Genomic DNA, 7,319 nt, shown 5'->3' with positions numbered 1-7,319 from the left:
ATAAGAATTAACCCCCCCCCCCCTTTTTTTTTTTTTTTTTTTTTTCCTACTGGAGCTTGAACCCAGGGTCTTTGCACTGAGCTATACCCCCAGCTGTTTTCATTATTTTGAGATAGGGTTTCACTAAGTTGCTAAATTGCCCAGACTGGATTTGAACTTGAGATCTCCTGCCTCGGCTTTCTAGTGTGCTAGGCATGCAGGCCTGCACCACCACCGTCAGAGTCCTGAGATGGTTTCTGAGCTACCTCTCATGTGCATACACCTCACCTCTCAATCTTAGGGTAGGACCACAGGGCTACAATCTAGATGACTACGATATTGCTTTGTTTTGTTTCCTACAAGTGGTACTTTTCAGAAGATGAATCTCTTCACTGATTTTTTTTTTCTTTTCAAAAAGAGAGGTTTCTAAAGAATTCAAATAGTGTAACTTTTAGAAAGTTAATCCAAGAGGTGAATTACCATGCTGAATTAAGTGGAGGCTAGGCAAGAACTGAACAGCAGACTAAGCCCTGGAAATGTAGCAAAACTTTTTGGATTTTGCTGGGCTGGCAGTTCCTAGGTGACTAACACAGATGTAACTTTTTATTTGCTCAGTAAATATTACCTTGAAAAAGCTTCCCGAGATACGGGAAGAAATTTATTCAGATGTGTATGGGTAGTATGATCCCCTAATTGGAGTATAAGGGTACTCATTTTAGGTAGATGACTCTAAACTCACTTTTATCAAATGTTATTTCGTTGAACATTTAGATTGTAACGGCATAATAATTAGTACAGTCCTTGTTCTTGAGTTTGTGGGCTTCTTGGGGGAAAGAGGAACGATATATGTGTTTCTGATTTTATGAGAATTTTTTTTTTTTTTTTTTTGGCTGGCTCAGGCTGCCTTATTGGTGGGTCTGGTAAGGCAGGTGGAGGTGGGGATCAAACTGCAGTATCCCTGATTTAGGTAATTAGACTGTAGAAATTATGGAAACCCAAGGAAAAATGATTCAAGACAAGACTTCTTCAGAAGAGAGATTTGAATTAGAACTGAAGTGTGGTTGTGGAACTGTGGGAGAGTTGTTGGGGAGAATGTCAGATCAGAACTGGCCATTTGGATGGGAACTGGGGAGAAAAGTAGTGATTGAGCATCCGTTCTGTGCCATGAACCGTGCTCTCTCTTTGGTCCTTTATTGTTTTTCTTGTTTTAAAGATGAGGGAGTTCTTGTTTTAAGGAAAAAGGGCAGAAAGATAACTAGCTTGCTCATGATGACATGGTAGTAAGTGGCAGAGCTGGAATTCCAGTGCCTGGTTGTTTGGCGCTTGGCCTTTTCCACAGCTGGTTTCCACAGTGCGAGGTCCAGGGGGAGATGAGATCCAGCCTCAGAAGTGCACTGCGGTCAGCTTGGATGCTGGTGCCTGGGCTGGAACTTTACCTCCTGGACATCCTCCAGCTTTCAAAGACTTTTGAGAGAAGAGTAAAGCAGTGTTTTCAGAAGATTAATGTGATATCTGTGTACAGAAATGTTACACTCACATCACAAGTTGTAGTTCTTAATTAGGGAACGTAGCCAAGATACCTGGGTATTTCGGTTTCTGCCCCACTTACAGCACCTGTAGTAAGTAGCCTGGTTCACTGAGCACTGACCTCAGGGCTGCTGTGGATTAGGAAAGAGCTGAATCTTAGCAGGCGAACAGTAACATGAAATGTATTGTGAAGCTGCATGACTGGTGGCTTGTCCTTCATGTTTCGCAGCATGTTTCCCAATGCTTGGGTGAAAGTATTTTTTCTTTTTCTTTTTTTTTTTTTTTTGGCGGAACGAGGGATTGAACTCAGACCCTTGCGCTTGCCAGGGAAGCACTTATTCTAATGAGCCATCTCCCGGGCTCCACTGGGCCATCTCCCTGGCCCCATATTTTTTCTTTAACAACTACATCAAAAAACCAAAAAAAACAAAAGCAACAACTTACCTGACAGGTAGATAAATGCTATAATTTAAGAGCCTTTAATTCCCTAAATTTTGAGATGCCTCCTCATTTTCATTTCTTTTTATTTTAATTTTTTGGGCCGACGAAAAAGCTCAGTGGATCAAAGTGCCTGCAAGCAGGCGCAGGGGCCAGGGGTTCAATCCCCGGGTCTGCTCTGCCAGCCCTGTCGCCCAGGGCACACTGAATGGTAATTGAGACTGGGTGTGGTGGCACACACCTGTAATCCCAGCACTTGGGAGGCTGTAAACAGAATTGCTATGAGTCTAATCTAGTAGTGAGACCCTAAACACCCTGTAGACCCTTCCCTAAAATACAGAAAAAAGATTATTTATGTATTTATTTATTTATTTTATGTACTTGGTACAGGGTCTGCAGGGTCTACAGGGTCTTGCTACATAGATCGGACTCATGGTGATTCTCCTGTTTTCAGCCTCCCAAGCGCTGGGATTACAGGAGTACACCACCATGCCCAGTCTTAATGACTTCTCTGCAGGGCCCACAGGGATTCAACCCCGGCTGCTGCACTTCATCTAAGCAGGTGCTTTAGTCTGCTGAGCTGTCTGGCTGGCCCTTGTTTCTTAAAAATATTGTATTTTAAAAGTTGGTAAGAGAGGCTGGGGAGATGGCTCAGTAGAATAAGCCCTTCCTTGGCAAGCGCAAGGGCCTGAATTCAATCCCTGGTTCTGCCAAAAAAAAAAAAGTTGGTAGGGGCTGGTGAGATGGCTCAGTGGTCTAAAGCACCTACTTAGAGCAAGTTAAGCTAAGCAAAGCACAGGGACCGCGGTTCAATCCCCCGGCACTACATGCCAGCCAGCCCCGCCCCCTGGTGGGCTGAGCTGGCCACACACACAAAATGAGTGAATAAATAAAATAAATAATTCTTTAAAAAAAAAAAAAAGTTGGTAAGATTAAAAGAAGAGTTGAGATTACTCTTTTACATAATGAGACCAATTAAGATAAAATATATTTATTTCTTTTAGTTTCGAAGAAACAATAGAGGGCCACCGGTTAATTACAGTACTGTGTAGAAACTAGAAAGGGATATAACTACTAGGATTTAAAGATGTACGATCTTGTCCTACTCCTTCACATTTTTACCACTGAATTTTGTTGCTCCTGTGAACTGCTAGGGAGCTTACAGGACCATTGAATACCCAAATTCATAGCCAGGCCCTTTGATTCTCTGCTGATAATGGGCACAGGAAGGGCTGCAATGGGTGAGGCATTGTACTAGAATTGTCTGCCACTTTGCAAAGAATCAGGATTTGTTGTGTCCCTTGTGCAGCCTCTAGTCCTTTTTCCTCTGAGCTTATTAGAGAGAGCTATAAGACTTGGTTCATAGACCAAGGATATCAGGTAACAGGTTGCACAGAAAAGGGCAGCTGACAGGCAGAAACCTAAGATTTGTCAACTAGAGAAGTTTTATGTGAAAGTCATTTTTTTTTTTTTAAATAAGAAATGCAAAGCCAAAGTATGATCTGAGTTCTCCATACTCATTTATACCTTTAGGAGCCCTTAACCCTGGAAATCTGTCATGTTGAGTGGGATGTGACTGAGTTTGGGTTCTGGGCTTTTGAGGAGTGTGGTTTTCCTTAGTATAGAGGATTGGAAGCGATACAACATAAAGTTCTAGCTTTGCCATTTATCCAGAGGTTTCTAGAATTTAGTAGCTGAGGGATCTCCTAGCTTAGTTTTTCTTCTAGACAGTGGAAATCCCTTATGACCAGACTTGCCCAGATTAACTTGGGTTTCTTCTCCCATTTTGTATCTTGTGACCTCTGAAAGCCATTTTTTTTTTTTTTTTTTTTTTTTTTGTCTGTGGCTTCTGTTTATGTTTATAGATCATAAAGGAGAACTGTCTAGGTTCCAGAGAATGGCAGCACATGTTGCTAGATGGTACATTTTGGGTATGAGTTCTGGTGAGAATGTTTTCTTTTTTCCTTTCTTTTTTTCTTTTTTGTATTTTAGGGAAGGTTCTACAGTGTGTTCAGAGTCTCACTACTAGATCAGACTCGAAGTGATCCTCCTGTTCACAGCCTCCCAAGAGCTGGGATTACAGGTACTCACCACCACGCCCAGTCTCAATTGCCATCTCAATCTGCCCCCGGGGTGGGGCTGGCATGACAAGCCAGGGGATCAAACCCCGACCCCTGTGCCTGCTTGCAGGCACTTCAGTCTGCTGACCTTTTTGGTCGGCCCTGAGAGAATGTTTTCAAGCTTTAAAAGTTGGGATCTCAAAAAGAATCTCTGGCAGTGCTATTATCTGAACGTCAGAAATGTTTGATTGCATTCTTGATGTATTGCTTATGCAGTTGTTAATGTTTTTATATTTGTGGGGCATTTGTCATTTTTCTAATGTATTAAAGAAGCAGTTTAGGTTTTTTAAGATAACTAAACAAGAAGACTGGAATTTCCTTTTGGATCTCAGATGGAAGGTCCTAGTATAGAACTTGGACTATTTTGAATATTCCATTTTCTGGATACCTTAAATCTTAAGGGATTTCATCTCACTTTCAAGAGCTTTAACAACCTCCCTAAGGCAATGGTGTCTAAGGTTTCTGATTGATGATCACAGATTATCTCCTAAGACTGGTAGTAGTTAACTTGTGTTTCTTACTTTTACTATTTTTCTATACTTCTCTGCACAGATGTTCTGAGTGAATGAACTGTCTGTCCTGGACTCCAGTGGCAGTCATGAAAAGTACAGACTGTCCCATCTATACCCGTCATTTCCTCACCCTTCTCTGCCTAAACAAGCTAAAGTTTCTATGTTTTTCTTGCAATCTTGCTTTCTAGACCTATGATTATGTTGTATACTTGTTGCTTTGTGTTTTGTTTTATACAGGAAGTCAATGTTAGACATGGTGCCAGATCGAGCTTTCCGTTTGGAGGGAGTCTTTGGAATGAAATAGGCTCTCTTATCAATATAACTAGTTGTGGGATGTATGTAAACTCTAGAGATGATTTGTAAAAAATTATTATCAAAAGATTTTTGCCCAAGGGCTTAAAAAGAATCTAGCGTTTTCTAGACAGTGCTAAAGTAACAGACTAACCCAATTAAGGGTCCTTACTAGGAGTGTGGGAATCATTTACTTAAACTGAAAGTTGGGATTCTCTAAGAAAATATGATAGAAATAATCTGCTTAACCCTTTGCTAATAGCATAAGAATTAACCCCCCCCCCCTTTTTTTTTTTTGTACTGAGGATTGAAGTCAGGATCCTGTGCTTGCCAGGCAGGCACTTATGCCTCTGAACTATGTCCCAGTCCCTTAACCCTCAGTTTTACAGGCCTTCTGTGATAAAGGACCATAGTAAGCAGATTTTTTTTTTTTTTTTTTTTTTCCCCAGCACTGGGGATTGAACTCAGGGCATTGTGCTTGCCAGGCAAACACTTATTCTGCTGAGCTATCTCCCTGGCCTTGAAAGCAGAATATGTTGAGGATATGTTCCTATTTGTTAATGATTTGGCAAATACTTTGAGGGAGCAAGTGTCAGTTTTTTTTGGCTTTTTGTCTTTGATGTGGAATTGGGATTTTTTTTTTATAGGGGGTACTATGGATTGAACCCAGTGCTTTGACACTAAACTACATCATCATCCCTTTTTAACTTTTGAGAAAGGATCTGGTGAAATTGTTCAAGATGAACTTAAATTCAGGATCCTCTTGCTCCAGGCTTCCAGAGTGCTGGGATTACAGGCATTCCACAGCATGCTGGGTTGGGACCAAGATGTTGATTTAGCTAACACAAATTTGCTTCTAGATATTTGTAAACTGCCCCGCTCCCAATTAATTTCTTTGGGGGAAGCTAACAGCTACTCCTGGGCCTCTAATCAGACAGTCATTGTCCTGAGAGGGTTAGTCAGACACTGGTCTCTGGGAAGTGCTCTGTTACTATATTTGAAGCACTTTTCTTTTGGTGTGCATAATGTTTTAACTGTCTGCCAGGAATAAAGGATTGTGCTACTGCTCATAAGCATCTGTTTATTCTCAGTACTTTTCCTGAGTGAATATGCTTAATATTAGAGGTTTGATGTATCAGTAAGGTGATGAAGGGACAAAGTTAAGAAATTGGATGGGAAATTACTTTTTGGTGGATGTCAGGTACCTTCTGAAATGCCGCTGTTGGGAAATGTCTGTTTATACACCATTGTGGCCTCTGCTGTGGGTGCTGAGATGACCCCTGATACGGAGGCTCAACATATGGGGATGAATTGTCTAGTGAGTAAAGAGGGTCTACAGTTGTTTTTTCCCCCATGAGTCGTGTTCGATTGCATTTAATGTTGCCGGGAATCCAGTTAGCATTATATCTCCTCGTATTGCATAGTGCAACACAATAGTAAGGACTGCTTGGAGAAGCTTTTCCTGAAAGTTTGTTGTGTCTCCTTTTCTTCCTCCCTCCCCCTTTCCCCCTTTCCCCTTCCCCTCCCTACTCCTCTTTGGTTTCATTTGTTTCAGACAGGGTCTTACTATGTAGTTAAGGCTGACCTTAAGCTCACTATGAGTCCCAGTCAGACCTCAAACTCCTGGTGATCCTCCTGCCTCAGCCCTCCCAGTGGTGGAATTACAGGTGCACACCACACCTGGCTTGTTCTTTTCTCTTGAACTAGGTGTGGATGCTGTGTGCTTAAAGCCACACTAGGACCAAGTCCAAGGAAAATGGAAGTTCTCTCAGAAGTTGTATATTTGTATGGAAGGGGAATCAGAACTTCTTGCCTCTTAGAGGACACTACAATCTATAAATAGGGACTGAAAGATGAAGAAAACCCAACTCACAAGTGAGTAATATAGTGGCATTTGTGTTGGCATGGATACATTGGACTTAGGGTCAAGATGTTCTTTTGAGGGCCAGCCAGATAGCTCAGTGGATTCAAGCACCTGCAAGTAGGAGCAGGGGCTGGTTTCAATCCCCAGGCCTGCAGTGCTGGCTCTGGCCCTGGAATTGAGACTGGGCATGGTGGTGCACGTGTACCTGTGATCCCAGCTCTTGGGAGACTGTAAACAGGCAGATCACTATGAGTCCGATCTAGTGATGAGACCCTGAACGCCCTGTAGACCCTTCCTAAAAATATAAATAAAATAATAATGTATACAGCAGCATTTTGTCAGTGTTTTATCTAGGACGAGTTCCTGGAAGCCAGGAGTCTTCTTTGCCTTATTTTCTATTTGAAACACAGAGCATATATGGAATCTAACAAGTACCCTGCGCTCTGCTCTGCTCTTCTTTTTTTAATGTGTGCCAAGAATTGAATTGAGGACTTCGCACTTGCCGGGCAGATGCTGTGCCACTGAGCTATGTCCTGGCCCCTTGGTTTGTTTATTTATTTTTTAGACAAAGTATTACTGTGTAGTTCA

The 7,319-nt window shown here is 41.9% G+C and overlaps 1 protein-coding gene across 1 annotated transcript in view; it reads left to right on the top strand.

Annotated features, from left to right (window-relative positions):
• St5 (suppression of tumorigenicity 5) overlaps positions 1 to 7,319 on the top strand; it is a 179,446-nt gene that overhangs the window by 1,116 nt on the left and 171,011 nt on the right. The window lies entirely within an intron of this gene.

Source organism: Octodon degus, unplaced genomic scaffold (genome assembly GCF_000260255.1).
Source record: "Octodon degus isolate 3935 unplaced genomic scaffold, OctDeg1.0 scaffold00302, whole genome shotgun sequence".
NCBI classification, from domain to species: Eukaryota; Metazoa; Chordata; class Mammalia; order Rodentia; family Octodontidae; genus Octodon; species Octodon degus.
This window is presented reverse-complemented; position numbering and strand designations above follow the sequence as displayed.